The following is an 18858-nucleotide window of genomic DNA, read 5'->3' as shown; positions in this document are numbered from 1 at the left end:
TTTTTACAGAGGATTTACAACAATGGAACAATGGATAGCACTGTGACTATCCTACCTCTAATTATTACACACATATGTAATAATAGACTGTCTGCATATGTTTATATCTCCGGAATTTAACTTTAATTTATTTTATTTAATACTTGGGAAAGGCGGCATAGCCGATGGACTGTTCAAATAGTGGTGACATAGTACGGTTTTTATCAATTTGATGAGGAACCATTTCAACAATGAATTCAGATAAATTGGCAAACTGATAGGAAATACTCGAAATAAATTATTTTGAATCTAGATCAACCTACGGGATCGAACCCCATAACCTTGCTAGTAATTTGATGTTTGAAATAATAAAAAAAACGCTAAAAATTCATGGAGCATTGGGTGTTACTTGTGTCACTATCATCAACATTTACAGCCATTTGCTATCCACTGCTGGATGAAGGCCTTCCTAAAACGCTTATATTAGTCTCTCTTTTGGGCGAATCTCATCCATCTCATCCCACACAGTTTTTTTTTAATTTCATCTACCTATCTTCCCTGTGGCTTTTGCATATTTTACATTTTCTTGTGTACCATTCGAGCACTTCTTTCATCCTTCTTTTTAGCTACGTGACCCGCTAGTCTTACTTACATATGTATACATATGCTGATATGCAAGTATAGTTTTATAATGTTATCAAGAAAAATGCTTGCATTATAATAAATATAGCACCAGTGGCTGTCGTTCGACTTATGGAATTGCCATTGTGATTAATCGGATATTTCTTGTATTTATCCTTGTCGCAGAGTTACAAAACTTTTTTTTTTCTCTAGTATCGATGCATTTTTTATTCGATCTTTTGTACATACATGCAAGAACGAATAATTTTCTTCCAATAATAAAGCACAGTAAAATATTGGAAAAACGCTGATGTAAGTTTGTGCGATATACATATGTGCTTACCCAAGTGAAGGAACTGCTTAATGCGGCAGAGAACTTTAGACCTTCCTCTCACTGAGAGGTCGTGGCGAGATGACCTCTCGACAATTATTACATCGATTTTGTGACGTTGATGTAAAGCAGAAAAGGAAAGGAAAGGAGCCTTGGGGCACATCTTGGTGTGATATCTGGAAACAAAGGCGTCTTTGTTTATTCGCTGAAATGTTTTTTACTTTTTGAAACAATCCTGGGATTCGTAACCTTGGTGTGCGGCCAACTTCTATTTGGCTCAAATTTAACTCACAGGACCAAACCAGAAAGGAAGTCTATTTATAAGAGAGTGCGTGACTCCTTTTAAAACATACAAACTCGACTGAACGAACATCTTCGGTGCCAAAGTCTTCTCATTGATTAATTATATTTGGTTCTTGCTATATTCTTGCTGTATACTGTACCTGTTTATGCATGTAAATTAATAAAACGAACCGAAAAATTGAGTTTTTGTAAACGAAAACGTAAAATTAACGAATTGTTGACGAAATTGATCTATTATTGTTGTTAAACTTATTTTAAAATTAAAATGAACTTTTCCATATTGATTACTAGCGAAGAGAATACTAGCTACGAATGTAGATATATCATTACAAAAACACTATTCCTGTTTGACTCAATTCACTAATTGTGATCATTCGATGTGTCTAGAATCTCGAAAAAGCAGAATAAACGTATTACAGGCCACCAGTATTTTTTTTTAATTTTATTAATCGCAAAACATTATTTTTATTGATGTGCGAAATATTTATAAAACTTAAAAAACAGATAGGAGTAAACATACAAATACCATAAGAGAAAATCAAAGTAAGAAGTTAAAAAGTGAAACTAAGATAATCTTTGTAAAAAAGAACTCAATTAAATGGAAAAAGAAACCAATCAATGATAAGAATTTGAAAATTAAACCAATTAGCTGACTGATATCAGAGTACATGTTTTATAATAAAATCCGATTCAATAATGATGGAAAAAATGGAAGTCATCAACCTGTAACCCAGACCCAGAATGATAAATAGAAGAATATTCTGACAAGACATAACCGATATGCAACAGATGTAATATTATCTACATACATATGTATATGTGTATATTATGTACGAGTATGTATGTATGTACATAGCTAGATTTTATCAGTTGTGCATGATGTAAATTAATATTAATGTCATTGATTTATTCGAAAAAAATAGTTTGACTGTCATCTGGATTTATTCTCCTGCATTTTTATTGTACACATACATATGTTGTACATATTTCAAATGTGGAATTTCCGTTATTTATAATAAATATTTAAGGATACGTCAATCTTGCTCTGATCTTTGCATAAACATTGCCGCATTGAGCTATCTGAAATTAAGTTTTATTTGGCAAAGAGTGAAAGTGAACATTTGTATAAAATGGAAATTTGTAGGTGTGGGATTCTGTGGGAGAACAATGGTGATGACTGATGAATATCGGAGTGGCGTGCCAAGAAAAAATTGGGAAATTGGCCCGAGAGAGCAAGTGGGGGACCAAGTGTGACATTGACAGTGAATTGCAACTTGTGATGTCAACGGAACGCATACTCGTACTACGTATTTTTCTCTTAAGTTAAATTTAACCACGTAAATAAATTCGACGATTTGTCAGAGTGCAGCTTTCACTACACCATCGACCATTCAATTGTGACAAATTGAATAATTACATGCGAGACATCTGGATTTTAAATGTCGCAATTCATGTTTTCCATCATCAATAATGAATTATCTACATATGGTAGGCTCAAACGTGCCATTAGCTATAATTTTACATCGAATTAAATCACCCAAAGACAAAATAATAGTTTTAATCCAAGATCCTGGTTGGTTTGTTTATACAAACACAAAATTGGATTTGAAATCTCATAGACTATACGTAACTATTCGACGGCAATTAGGCCATGAATGAAAATTAAAAAAGGGCCACCTCAGAAGTCGAATTTGGTAATCGCTTTAGACTTTTCAAGGAATTATTATAATTTATAAAATTAAAATTATTTTTTTAACAAGAACGAAACGATTATATTGATTGTTATTATTATTTAACCCATTTATCTGGTAGTCTGCGCTCATCATTGTTTTCATGATTGATTGTGATTTATGAGTGGAATTTTGATTTACTCTCTTCCATTTGGGCTTCGCATGGATGTTTTGTATTTGCAGTTGGTTCTGATTTATTTGAACTGGTTGTAGATGCAAGGCATTCCTTATGTTATATTTTATATTTGATATTTTTACGTATCTGCTTTTATAACTGCTATTTTTTATGATTGTGTATAAATGTATTTTTGTCTGTGTATATACCACATATGTTTATATTTATTTTTCTTTCTCTTTTTTCTTTTATAAGACATTCCCTTCTCTGTTGTTTTTTATAATTTGTAATTATTATTATTATTGTAGTTGTTTGTGTATATGAATGTATTATTTTAATATTTTATATTTTATAATAATATTTTTTTTGTTATGTCTAATTTCTTAAGTTATTATTTTGTTTCTTTTCTTTTCTGTTATATTTTTGACCATTGTGGCGCATTAGGAATTCCTGTAATGCTACAATGGTCCAAACTTTAAATAAATAAATAAATAATTTATAAATCAATAGACATTTAATATTAGCTTTGAATAGTATTTAATGAACCACTAGTATCAAAATTCTCCCTCTTAAAAAAACAGTGTATGTGCCAAGGATATGTTTAAGTTGATAGTCGAAGAAGAGAACATTGTTATATTTCTGCTAGCTTCGAGATGTTATTTATTTTATATTGTGTTACCAATACGGCCCATTGGCAACTTGCCCCGCCCTAAAAGGATATTGCCCCGTTCAAAACCCGAGATACACTGATTATTATCAGTGTATCTCGGGTTTTGATAACATTTAGTAAATCTCGAAATCGATTTGGAAGTCTTGCATATATACCCGTCTATAGTTTATCATTAATGGGGTGCTGCAGTACCACAGTTTTTATAGATGAACCATGCCACTACTAACCGAACTTTTCATATTGCATGTGCTAGAAATATATGTACATACATACATACAGCTTCAGTCTTTTGAATAATTACGTAATAACTAACCAGCAACGCAGCTCTGTGGTTACCGTATAATCCTAACAACTCAGGGGTCAAGAGTTCAAGCCCCGATCCAGTGCTGCTGGTCAGATCTTGGATATATGTATGTGGCTTCAGATCGATCGTTTCCTATCAGAGTTCGCCAATTTATCTGCTTTCATTGTAGAAACGGGTTCCTAACAAATAGGCTACCTATCCTCATTTGTCAACTTTAGTTGAATTTAATTTCAAATTTATAATAATATTATTAATAATTTATAGTTATAGTTAGTTTTGGACCATTGTGGCATTACAGGAAGAACTAATGAAATTAAGAAACGAATGCGCCACAGTGGCCTACATTTGATAAAGAAAAAACAAAAAATAAAATACAGAAAATAAAAAGCAAAAATGCAAGGCAGAAAAACATGGTGAAATGAAAAAAATATAAATTTTATGTACAAAGTTGATCATAGGTGTCGCCTTGAGGCAATTCCATAAAAACACTACAAAAAAGTACAAAAAAATTAAATATACATATATATCATACAAAAATACTATGAAATTTAGCTAAATTTAGAATCATTATCTTGGCCGTTGAAACATGTGTATACACAAATTTATGATTACGTACAACATATGTACATACATATGTATGTATGTATGTTCAAAAGTGGAAAAATTCGAGAATTTACATTACTCTCATCAAAATCTAGATAGTGAATATAATTCTTAAACACACTAACAAAAATACAAAATAAAAGTTGACGTTATAAAAGTGGGCGTATTTATGATACAGCAATAAAGTAATAGCTGTTCACGGTATCAGTTCAGTTGCTGATGCGCAATTACATACAACGCGTTTCCATCATATCAATTCATATCGAAATGAAAGCAATTAATTTAAGATTTATTACATTTATGGCGTTTCATAATACAGATTTTTATTTATTTTACATGTTATTTTTTCTTGTTTTGATTTCATGTGTGTACATAATAAGAGTCATCGCACTGGTGTGACATTCGCGCGTATCTCTCCACAACTCCACATACTTACATAGAAAATGACAATATTTTACAAAACCGGTTGAAATATGTACTGTCGACAACCCAAAAATACATATGTATGTATGTATTATTTATCTTTATCATTCTCCATTCGTTCAATATCACTAGCACAAGACGCTCTTTTGTATATTACGTTCCAAAACTACTAATAATAATTCATTTGGTATGCACAGAGTGACTAAACTTCAAACGACGTGTCATCTTCACTATTTACTGATTTTCACTCTCCTACCCCTTCTTATGCGATGACTTCAATAACAACGCAAGACAGACAAAAACCAAGAAAATCGAATGGCCGCGGCGTACTGTCGGACAATCGATTTGGTAATTTTTTGATAAAATTAATCTGTTCTCTCTCTTTTGTTAAATATGCTCAAAATATTTCTTTTTTTTACAAAGCCTCTTCAGTCTACAGTCTTCCGATCGTTTTGAAACTTGTTTTACTATTATTTTGTAATGATTACATTTATTTATTCAATTTGGAATGTTCGAATTGCATAGTTCTAGGCTTAAATATACATATGTATGTATATGAAGAATATCATAAGAAAATTTGAGAAATTAAAATCTGATCTAACCAATACTTATGTATTTCATTTAATTTATAACTATTATATATAATTCACGTTCCACAATTTTGTAAAGTATAACGCTTCCCAGAATATAACATTTTTCTCATGGTAAAGTGAAAGTGAATGCACCAGCAAATATGTAATGAGATTCTAGAATAAGAAAAAAAATTTCATCCGCGGCGCTAAATAAATTAATTAATTTTTTATAAATTTTAGTTTGTATTAAATTAAACTGGCACTTATTTTATTAATACATGAATTTTATTATTTTTAATACATTTCGAATTTTTCGTATAATTTGAAAGTTGCAATACTTGTCTAATGATCAAAGATCGGCATTCGATGGATGCTTTTCGCACCAATAATGGTTCACTTTTGTTAATTTCTTAGAAAAACAATACTTTTTTGCTCTCTTGCTTTACTAATTGAGTGGTCTATTGTTATTTGTATAGCATCCATCGACCATTTGTAGGTAATTTTTATAAATAATTTATAAAAATTACCTACAAATTTATTATTACAATATTAAAAATAAATAATGTGGACTCAATTTGTAACCTTTCATCCAGGCCCACACTGTTTATGATACGCCACTGAATGCATTTCATATAAATAAAATATAAATTTGTGATTATTAATTTACAAATTTATATCGTATCTTTTTTAAAAATTCAAAAAACTGGTCCGCAAGATTTAAAATTATGAATTTAGTGATACGTGAAGTCCAAAAGGTCGGCGACCGCTGCTCTAAACGATCTTATGTTAAATTTTTAATGTCAAGGCTTTATTGTAATAAATATTTAAAAAAAATGTCCTCTTTTTTTCATTTCCCAGTTGGCAACCCTAACATGTAACTAACCGAAGTCAATTTTAAAAATTTTGTTAAATTTCGCTTAGTACTTGACTTCTACCGTTTGTAAGTAGATTCCCTTACGAATAAATGTAGTTCTACGTACAGGACAAAAGATTTATAATTTACCACAATAAACTGATCTAGCGATATTTGAGAATTGGTACTTACTATCTAAGTATCAGTCTGTCGATACAATAAATCGTTGTGATTATGTCTACAATAAATCCTCGCGATTGTCGCTGCAATATATTACCCAACCTTTTGTCCAAAAATATAACCTAAATCAATAACAATTTTTTCGATTGTTTATCCGAATATATTTCGATTGTTTATCCGAATATATTTAGTATAATAATCATAACACTTGGTTTTCGTTCAGTTGAGTAAGGGAGGCTGAAATGGTGTGATTTATCGGTGAAACCCCTCGTGGAGTTTCTCTGAATAGAAAGGGGGCCTCTGACGATAAGCTGAGGTCGTTCAGGTCCTCTCCGACCAATCTTCGCTTTCAATCGACCTTCACTCCACCAATATGGTACCCTTTTTCCGAGCGTGCTGTCGTTCACTTTCACTGTATGAACGACCAGTAGACCAAACCTGTTCGATCAATGTACTTCTTCAGTAGCAGCAGCAGCACCAACACCCGCAGTCTCAGCAAAATAGCCTCATTTTACCTTCACAATCTCTTTAAATGAGATATGAGTGTATCTGGCTTCCTGGTCGACGAATTTACACCGCAAATCGTTTCCTTATCCGTCTCTCTCGTTGGCGCCCAATTATTTTTTTCGATAAGGAAAGTTAATACTCTCGGTGGTATATGCATGTACGGAGCTATTAAAATATTGTATTTATATTTTATATATATATATATACACGTTTGTGTATATACATATTCATATACCACTGGTGTGCCGTGGAAATCTTCCTTTTTATTGTACAGTCTCACTTACGTGTGCGCGAGCAGGATGCAAGGGGACTTGGTATGACGTCACCTAGTCCCCTTGTGTCCTGCTCGCGCACACAAGTAAATATGTGCGATAAAAATGGAAAATTTCCACGGCACGCCACTGGTATGTATGTACATTTAGCATCAATGCTTTGAGCCACCTTAGGTACATTAAATGCCGCAGTTTGTTCTCTTCTCCTGTGACATGTACCAATTTGATGGCTTCGTCACCTGTTGCAAGGAGTATAAAACCCCTCAACCATATTTCTGATAACTTGGATTTGTTTAATCTAAAATAAGCTGATCTGGTTGAGGGATTGTTTAATTTGAGTTTGTAAAACATAAAATAAATGCATACAATATTAGAACACGTTTACAATCTCAAATTAAACAATCCCTCAACCAGATCATCATCACCATTAATAGCCATTCACCATTCTCTGCTAGATGAAAGCCTCCCCAAAACGCTTCCATTCGTCTGTTTTGAGCATTTCATCCCACACATTCTGATTTCATACACCTATCTCCTCCGTGACCTTCCATGTATTCTTGCACATTCTCACGGGTATCATTCGTCCTTTCGTCCAACTATCTTTCGTCCAACAACACTTCTTTCGTCCATCTATCGTCTGTTTTTCTAGCTACGTAGCCCACTCATTACCATTTAAATTTATTTACTCTCACCATTACATCAACCAACTTTGGGATACATACTTTTAACCCACGTATTCCATTTTCTATCCCTCCTCATTATGCCAAGCATACGACGTTCCATACTTATTTGATTGCACTGGATTTTGTCTTGCATTTTGGAGTTCAATGTCCAATTTTCAAATCCAAACGTCATCACTGGTAAAAAACATTGATCGAAGATCTTTTTATTCGGGCTAAGTGGCATTTTAGATTTGAAGATGGCAATTATTCTTTGTCCTCTGTGTGATCGGTCCAATGCTCATATTATTGCGTTCGTTGCAGGGCTGGTCATAGACTTAGCGTCCTAAACTGCGACAATTGTCGAAGCTAGAGAATCTAATTGCGTGGTTGGATACAAATCTCTATGTGGTTAGCAACTTTTAAGCCGATCTACGTTTATATAAAGGTATGAATTATACATATTTACATTCACAAATGAAATACTTTACATTGTAAATTATTGTATTTCTTTCCGTGGATAAGTGTATAAAATCAGTTAATCAGTGAAGTCGCCAGTGTGGATTTAAATTATGTAAATGCGTTTGATTTATTTGTAAGGCCTTGTCCCATAACAGTTCCGTTTCCTGCTGCAGTTTCAAATCGGAATTCATTGCTGAAATCAGGAAATGGTACTGAAATCGCGTCCTTCGATACTCGTCCAAGTTATCTCGGCAACAATAATTTACCAGTTGAAATTTGTAGCGAATAAATTTAGCACGTTTTGCCTCTCTCGCCTTGGATGACGCATGACAACTGTTGGCACTGCATTATGAAAATAGTAACTCAATTCAACTAACTGAAACGTACACATTACATCTGGAACCAATATGTTCTGCACCCAAGGTGCAAACGAATTTTTACGTTACACCTAATGTGTGAAATTACATACATAAATATTTTGCTCATCACCTACATATATATGTACATATGTACATATGTACATATGTATGTAAATAGTTACATGCGCCGTTATGTTTGAAAGTGGCGGAAGTCCAATTTTCAGTTCCAAAAACACTATTTCTGTTTGACTTCATTAAAAAAATTGTTACCACTTATTTAATTCGATATGTACAGTATCTCGGAAAAGCGGAATAAACATAGTGTAAAAAAACACCTGTATTTTTTTAAATATTGTTTAACGCAAATCATTATATTTAATGTTTTACGAAATATTTCTTGAAATTAAGAAAAATGAACTTATGTACATATGTCACTTGCAAATATAACGGCTCATATAGTGTTTACTGGGAGTTTGTTTTTGTATATGTACATCGTGATATACATATGTACATATAATATGATAAAAAAACAGTTCATCGATTATATGTACATATTTATCGAGTGTCTGCGCCTTTACATCCATGTTTTACCTACATATTTCATGATCAGAGATCGCCGGAAAAGTTTCTTTTGTCCACAAAAAATATTTCACTATTGTGCTACAAAGCAATAGATAAAAAAAGGTTGACAATAGTGAACCATTTTTTTTTGCGAGAAAAACTTGTCCGCCGATCTATCTGCATGACTACTACATAGACTAAGCCCATGTATCCAGCCAGACTAGTCTCGATTAATTTATCTTTTGATACATATTTCATATTTTGTACGTTTATTTTTGGTTTAAGAATTTCGTGTGCTATTTATTTGCACTATTGTATTTTGGAAACAATAACGAAATGAGGAATTTGGCGTAAATAATATAAGTTGCTTCTAAAAGAGCGAGAAAGATAGTGAACAGTGAAGTAAGAGGAATGATAAGTGTGTTTGGCGATGTTGCCTTAGTTTTTTTTCTGTAAAAAGTAGCATAGGGTGCCTTATCAATATGAGGCGTAAACACGTAAAGATGACACATACTAAATAAAAAAAAATACAGTAACCGGTCATATTATACGTATAAAAGTACGTTAAAAATGACGTCATCGTCAATTTATTTACCCGTATACATATATTATGGTTTTTGTGGTCGAATTTCACTTTCTTTCTCAATCGCTTGTCCGTGACAGCGTTGCACGTATGTGTGAATTGGTATAATAATAGCGCCATGTTTTATGTAAGAAAGTGCATCATTTTTTCTACGATTGCGATATATCGCTGACGATGACGCAACACAATATGTATGTAATATTTTATTAATAATATAAATTTTCATGAATTAAATTTGCTACTGCCGTTAACTTCACATATAAATGGTTTGTTTACGTTGTTTTTTTTTCCGAATTAAATCGATTCGTTTTCCTTAGGTAAATTATGGTTTTCCAAGTACGTAGTAGCTGATATTGAGTGATATAGTCAGGTAGGTTTGCTTACGTGCAGTGTTTGTATGCGTGAGTAGGGTGACCAGCCGAAGACCGGGAAACTGGTTTAACCACTCGCGCAGACGAAACTGGTTTTCGTAATTGAAATCGTATCGATCAAAAAATCAATCGATTGTGTTTCCAGCAATTATTGCGAAACGATAGTCGCGCTTTTAAAATTGTCATTGCATCTGCAATTTAACTACCACGTTCACAATACGATAGTTGATCATGTTTCTGTGTTTGTTTTTGCGTGCAAAATGAAAACATTTGAGCCGGATGAAAAAAAATACTGAGTGTTTGAAATAAATCGAGGCGCGAATATAATCGACATTGGAAGAGGTTGTTCGTCCGATTTTGCGAATTTAAACGGTCAAAATGATGCCAATTTTTTGTACAAAATTTCCTCAAAACATGTGAGTGTTGAACTGAAGATAAATTTAGAATTCAAAGTCACTATTCAATATACACAATTTAGCTTCAATTACACGGTTAGTTTCATACAGTATGCATGTACGTAGGCATGTAAATGTTATTCATTCAAGTGGTGGTTTTTCTATATTTTGAAATACATATATTTGAAAATGGACCAGCATGGGATTTCAAGAACTGGTTCGAATAGCACAGGACCAAGACCTGTTCAGTCAGGTGGTCCCAGCCTTTGAAGATTTTTGTTCTCAAGCACTCGAAGAAGAAGACGAAGGAAGATTCAAAAATTCTATCGATTTAAATTTATTTTATTCAATCAATCATACACACTCGTCCTAACATATTTCTCCAAAGCGACGATTGTGGTATAAATATTAAAAATTATTAATTATATATACAGGTATTCACCCTCGTATTTACATTATACACGTATATTACATTATACACGATATTACATTATACACAGAAGTATTGTAAGTATTCCATTAACATCCACAGAGACATATATGGACAGCTTTGCAGTATTTATACAAATAAGCGAAATTCAAGATGCTGAAAAACACGAAATTTTGTGAGAAAATGTGTAAATGTTGCTAATTTGTTCGAACCGTTTCAACGAAAATCAGATAAAAATTGGCAAACTCTGATAGGAAACGGTCGATCTGGAGTCACATATCCAAGCTCTAGCCAGCATTGAACCCGTGACCACTTTGTTCGAAAGTATTATATGCTTACTAATAGTCTATGCTGCTGGTTAACTTGAATTGAATTTGAAATATTTACAATTTGATGAAGAGTTTGTTATTGAAATTCAAGTCCTACATTAGAAAATAATTTGAATAAATCAACTGCATTTGAAGAAGCTTTTTAGTTTTTAGTGTTAGTGAATATTCTTATTTTGATTATATCCCTTTCCTCATTGTGTGATTATTTATTTTCTATAAATAAAGTGTGTTTTTTTTAAAGGTGTAGAACTTTAAAATGAAATAAAAATCGTGGTAACACCATTGGTTTTATTGGAAGATACTGCTATGCCATTAGTGTTTAAATTCCAATTTTCGATCAGCTGAGGCCGTATATCGGCAATAACGCGGCGAAGGCTTCCAAGCCGTCCATCGTCTCTGTTTTATCGGTATAGACTAGCGATTTCACATATACCCACAGAAAATAATCCAACGATCTTGGAGGCCAATTCACGACCGATAAATGGACGTAGCGCACGGCAATTTTCGTGAACTGAACCACGATTTTTGAAACAAATTTGCACAATTTGCACATGTTCTGGCGTAAGTCTGTTTACGATAAAATGACAAACCAAACTGAGCACAATAAGCTATCAACTAACTTTCAAATTGGCTGTTGTTGGAAAAAGTGTTGCCAATTAAAAAAAAAAACCTCCTATAAAACACTCTTTATAACCTCTAATAAAAACCCTCTTTATAATTCACGCAATGCAAAAATGCTTATCACCCGATTATATTCCAATGTCTCAATATAAATATCGACTGCAAAGATTTAAATGTATGCATACATATGTATCGTCATCATTCACGACCATGTGCCATGTACTGCTGGATGAAACCCTTTCCAACATGCTTTCACTTGTCTTCGTTTTGGGCAACTCTTATCCATCTCATCCCACACATTTTTCTGATTTTACCCACCCATCTCCCCTGCGGCATTCCTTGCACCGTTTTACATTCTCTCGGGTACCATTTGAGCACTTCTTTCGTCCAGCTATCTACATTCGTTCTTCTATCTACGTGACCCGCCCATTGCCATTTCAATCTCTTTACCTTCACCATTACATCAACCACCTTTTTCATACTTCTAATTCATGTATTCCGTTTTCTATCTATATATCTCCTCGTTATGCCAAGGATACAGCGTTCCATACTTCTTTAAGTACGCAGGACCTTATCCAACATTCTGGCGTACTATGTCTAAGTTTCGAACATATATAATACGTCATCACTGGTAAGATCCACTAATCGAAGATCTTTTTCTTCAGGCACAGTGGCATTTTAGTTTTAATAACAACGACATTTATTCGCTCAAATGCACTCTATTCTAATTTCATACATCTGTTTATTTCCTCTTCTTTATTACCGGAGATAATTTGTAATAATTTGACAATAATTTGACCTAGATATAAATAATTCTTAACTACTTCTTTCATATTGTCTAATGTAATACTATCGGGCATGCAATATTTATTATACAAATACATAAATATACATATATGTATTCGAATCTGATGAGTTTTATTTTCCTATAGGCAAAGTCATGTTATTTACCGTGACTAGCTCTCCGATGAGTCACGTTCCTCGACAAGTATAAATACTCCTTTGTATCAATTAACTGTTTCCTCATGTATAATGTATCTTTCCAAATTATATATTAGATATACACATATATTTTTTTTTAGAATTACAAACCTATTTTAAAGTTGGATAGATTATACTAGATCAAAATAACAATGATTTTTACAAACCTCATTTATTATTACTACTTAGTATCAGCCAGTTTCAACAAAACTGATATTTTTGAAAAGTTCTGATATACATTAATTATTTTTAAAATTGTGATATTGAATTGGTTTTTGTTTGGGAGTCGATGATTGTGTTTGTCGGTGCATAAAACTGAGCCAGTCAATTTATCTGGGTGTCGCATTACTGGCGATAAAGACCAACCAACACACACACATCTGGGTAAGGATCCAATTTCTTGGCGATTGAACCCAATTGTTTTTTCATACTTTCGTTTTAAATCGAAAAAATGAAACTCGAAGAATGGTAGTCTCGGATATCATAATATAAGCAGAACTAAATGATCCACTATCACAGACGCTTATTATCGATAGTGGTTAGATACATAATTATAATTTATAACGGATTGTCGTTCCTTGACAATTGAAAATCTGTTGGGTCGATTTCAACGTAATATACATACAAACAAACTTACAATGTGGAGTGTACAATAGATAAAAAGATAGCCATATACATCCGGTGGTTTCGGTAGCTAGTCGCCTTACTACATAACTACCAATTTATATGAAAATGAGATGCGGTCTCGCCGATTGTAAATGTGGTTTCGGTAATATTTACGACCATGAAGAATAATTATTATATTGTTACCCAATTAAATGCCAATATTATTAGGTCAAATTTACATATGAACCTATCTTACATATGAACCTATCTTAACGCAACTTACGTGTATTTATTGCTGCATAGTATGATAAGGGTAGTTGACACATTGGAAAGAGTGAAGAGATTGAAATGATAATGCGTGGATGACTTGGCTAGAAGAATGTATGGAAGCTGGACAAAAGAAGTGCTGGAATGGAACCCGAGGGAAGGTAAAAGGGTGAAAGGAAGGCCGCGAGGAAGATGGGTGGATGAATTTAGAAAAATGTGTGGGGAGTTGCCCAAAACGGGGATGAATGGAATCATCTTGGAGAGGCCCTTATCCAGCAGTGGATGGTGAATTGTTGATGATGATGATGATGAATGATGATACACATGTTTTTACATACATATATAAAACAACAAAATTAAAATAAGATAAAATCATAAATAGTAACAATAAAAAATTTAATGCGTTAAATAAATGATCAATGGGTCGGAAAATACTGCAAATATGGACTGTGCGATAAAGATACAGCATTTGATCAGCCGCCACTGGTTGTTATGCTGTTTGTTTCTGTTTTTAGACAAATGTTTCTGTAACTGATACTAAGTTTTTGTATGATACTCCAAAATACATAGACACTAGTAACAATTAAAAAAATCCCATGAAAACGTCATCAGTGACTGATTCTGAGTTCAAATCAATCAAAATCTCGAGAATTTTTACATGACCATAAAACTAACTACGTATGTATTCACATATGTACATATGTGAATACATACGTAAAATATGTGAATACATACGTACATATGTGAATACATACGTAAAATATGTGAATACATACGTACATATGTGAATACATACGCTAAAAGCAAATGTTGCTGTTGACACACAAACACGGGTTTTGCAAAATCAAAGATGTCGAAGAGGATGCATTATGGAAGTTTTTATAAAATTTAAAAAAATACATCATAATTTCAACAAGAATATTTGTTATTAATTATTTAATTTTTTTTTATAAATATTCGAACTACCAATATTAGGATACAATTTTTTTTAGTAAGGGCAAAAGCGGGGGGGGGGGTTCGTAAAAATTGAACCCGACCTGGTTCTTTTTTATTAAGCACTACACCACTGCATATACACACGTATGTATTATACCGGTCTCCGTGACGAGACAGAATGTTAAACGACAGAAAACGCAAACATCGGAAGGCAAACATCGAAAATCGAAAGATCTTAAGTCGAAAGATCAAAAAAAAATGGTGCATGGTAAACGGTACATACTCACTTAATTTGTGCGAGCAGGATACAACAGGAACAAGAGGAACAGGCTTTTCCTCCCGTATTAATGTTCGCGCGCAGAATACGGGAGGAAAAGCCTGTTCCTCTTGTTCCTGTTGTATCCTGCTCGCGCAAATTAAGTGAGTATGTACGTGAGTATGTACCGTTTACCATGCACCATTTTTTTTTGATCTTTCGACTTAAGATCTTTCGATTTTCGATCTTTGCCTGCCGATATTTGCGTTTTCTGTCGTTTAACATTCTGTCTCGTTACGTAGACCCGTATTATACATATGCAACGTTTACTAATATTATTTCTTGAAAGACCTACCTACCTGCTACTTGATAGTTTGCCACTGTGATAAATCGTTACGTTAAATTGCCCAGGTGATTTTAACAATAACAACTGGGTTATAACTTATAAATAGTAATTTGAATTAATTTGGCTTCAAATTACTATTTATAATCTGCAATCAACTGGCAGATTATAAATAGTAATTTGAATTCATTTGATAGTAATAAATGCAATAGCATATATTTATTGTTTATTGACCATCTTACATAATTCAAGGTCTCTTAATTGCTTTCTGGTGATATTCTATTTACACACCGATTGAAAAATAAAATTGTAGGAACAATAATTCAAATATGTAATAGTTTTATGCAACAATACCATCGTCAACAACGAATCTCACATAATATCACGCATTTTTACCTCTCCTGCTCCCACCCCATGGGCCACACCGATGAAGAATGTCGCTTCATGCGTACCATACGGACGCGACTAGCATATATTTTGAAGCTCGAACGTGAACACCTTTCAATACCTCAGGTTTTCAAATTTCCTCCCATTATTTCATAATAATAATCTAAGGAAATTAATATATGACGAAACACACTGGAAGTTTTTATAGAGCGAAGCGCATCCCAGTACTTTTTATTTCAATTATAAATGAAAGAATTCATCTGAAATGAAGATCAAGGACAAGATATCCAATGTTTGCAATAGCTAAAATTGAAGTGTATTTTCAGTTGTAATATATTCCAACTGGCGTTTTAGGTCATTCATATTCGAATACAATTCAACTAGTAAAATTCTGCAAGTGCAAATACACTTTCAACAACGTGCGCCAGTTGTAATATAACAGATGAGTTTTGAAAGCTCTAATATTTTTACGATTGTTTCAGAATTCAATAATGCGTTAACATTTGCTAGGTATTACGAATAAAGGTAACGAGTACCGTGTTAAGATAAATCTAAGAATGTATTCAAAGCAAAATGTGGCTTTCCAACTCAATTTATTAATCGTTTGACGTTTCCACGAAAACCTAAACTCTGCATCTAACCTGGTACCAACTTATAGTCGAACTGTATTTTCAGTTGTAATATATTTTGACCGGTTGGAATGTAATTCGTCATATGAATCAACTTACGTGGGTTGGACGAATATATTCCAACTAGTCAAAATATATTAGAACTGGAAGATACTGTTATGTGGTAGGATCTTACAACCTATGTATATACTTATGTATAATACCCTTTAACCTTAAGTTTGAACATCTGTTTCATTTTTAACTACTTATGATGTATCTCTTAAAGCTATCACTCATTAATTATGAGACTTTCAATATCTCTATTGCTTCCACCCTGTACAATCAACTATTCTGTTCAACTCTATCTACTTAACTTCTTATCTATTATAATTTATGCGAGTTTCTAACACGATTGCTATATAAGACGACACAGTTAATGACCTGTTGAAATACAAAGTATTACTTTTAATAATCTTTATTGCTATAGCTGCATTTTGTCCCACGATACGTGTAAACCCTAAAATATTATTATCTCTATTTATCTCTATGATAAATTGTGTTTCTACTCAAAAATGTCTCGATACTCTCAAAGGATACATAAATCAAATATTAAAACTGTCTTACACACGGATGTTGCTCTGTATCTTAATCACTTTGTTATTTACCAAAATTCTGTGATTGGTTAAAGCTTATCATTCTTTTGTGTATAAATGCTCATGTTAGATCTATTGAACCTCACTTGCGATTAAACTGCCTTACTAGTAACTTGTGATTACTACATACATAGTTACTTGCGATTAAACTGCCTTACTAGTAACTTGTGATTACTACATACATAGTTACTTGTGATTAAACTGCCTTACTAGTAACTTGTGATTACTACATAGTTACTTGCGATTAAACTGTCTTACTAGTAACTTGTGATTACTACATACATAGTTACTTGCGATTAAACTGCCTTACTAGTAACTTGTAATACAAACTTGTATATTAGTCTTGTTCATATTTACTGCTAATTAAAGAATATAATCATTTGACAAAATCTGTGACTATAATATTCTACACCTTCTCCTTCTTGTCCCCGTAACAATACACTTCAACTGTAACATATATGTACATCAGATTTACGAGCCGAAGAAGATACATATTTGATACTAACACTTTATACTGCTAACTACACATCAGTCCATTTCAAAATGATCCGCGAAGGAAACGATAAATTTTAATACTATTCAATGCTGGATTGTAAAATATTAGTCTTATTTAAATTTATGATGGTGCTATCCCCATATCATCGAAGATCTAATTACAATTCACTCTGTTCCTTTAATGTATGTTTACACCAGTTTATTTATAATGGAGTCTATTACTTATTCGCTTTCGATGTCGTTTTTTTTTTTGCTTGTGCTGAATGTTGAATGAAATGAGCAGTTGGTTCAAAACAACGCGTACATATGTACTTTGCATACAAAACAGCACGTAATCTGGTGTCGACTTAGCAGAATAATTGCTCAGTTGATTGATGGTACTGATTTGAGATCGAAATGGAAAAACTGGACTGTCTCGTTCGACGCGGAATTCTTCCTAGGATAGGACGTGAAGTAATCAGTAACAAATAAAAAGTTATAACTCTTTATTTTTTCACTCCATTCTCAATTCAATGTAGCTGTCCTGAATGTAAATAGACACTTTTTCAACAAGTTAAAACCTATTGACTTGAAAATAAAAAGATGGAGATTCAAAACAGTAGGAGAATGCATAATATGTTCCGGGACGTGTTTTTAATCCCAATGTCCTTTCTGTCGCATTGAAAATCATTGTTTTATCTCTTAGCTGTGAATAACAAACTATATAATACACGCACTGAGTAACGCTCATTTTGCCGAAAATTTTTGATTATTTTCAATACGAAGAAGTAAATCTCATGAAAGTCTCTTATATACATATACAAACATAGTCTAATTTCACCGAAATACTTCGGCAAAGTGAGAACTACGCTTTGAATATTTTATGAATATTCATTTGTATGTATGTATATATATATATATATTATTCTTTCTGCGGAAATTTGAGCTTCGTCAGAAATAGACCGTTGATTTTTTTCTTAATGAATTCAATGCAACGAGTCGGTTGCAAGATGAACAGACAAACGAGATGAACTGTTCGTGTGCGTCGTTATGTAAAACATCCAGTTTCGGTTTCTCGGAATTGGTAACCGGTCTCAGCTAAAAACCAACCATT

General features: G+C 32.9%; 1 long non-coding RNA gene across 1 annotated transcript; it reads left to right on the top strand.

Annotated features, from left to right (window-relative positions):
* Positions 1–4468: 4468 nt before the first annotated feature.
* LOC143915750 (uncharacterized) lies at positions 4469–5924 on the top strand. The gene is made up of 3 exons (XR_013260928.1): positions 4469–5163; positions 5277–5427; positions 5503–5924. It is a non-coding gene; the product is annotated as an uncharacterized LOC143915750 (long non-coding RNA).
* Positions 5925–18858: the final 12934 nt, after the last annotated feature.

Source organism: Arctopsyche grandis, chromosome 1 (assembly GCF_051622035.1).
Source record: "Arctopsyche grandis isolate Sample6627 chromosome 1, ASM5162203v2, whole genome shotgun sequence".
NCBI classification, from domain to species: Eukaryota; Metazoa; Arthropoda; class Insecta; order Trichoptera; family Hydropsychidae; genus Arctopsyche; species Arctopsyche grandis.
Note: the sequence above shows the minus strand (reverse complement) of the source record. Positions and strands in the feature narration are given on the sequence as shown.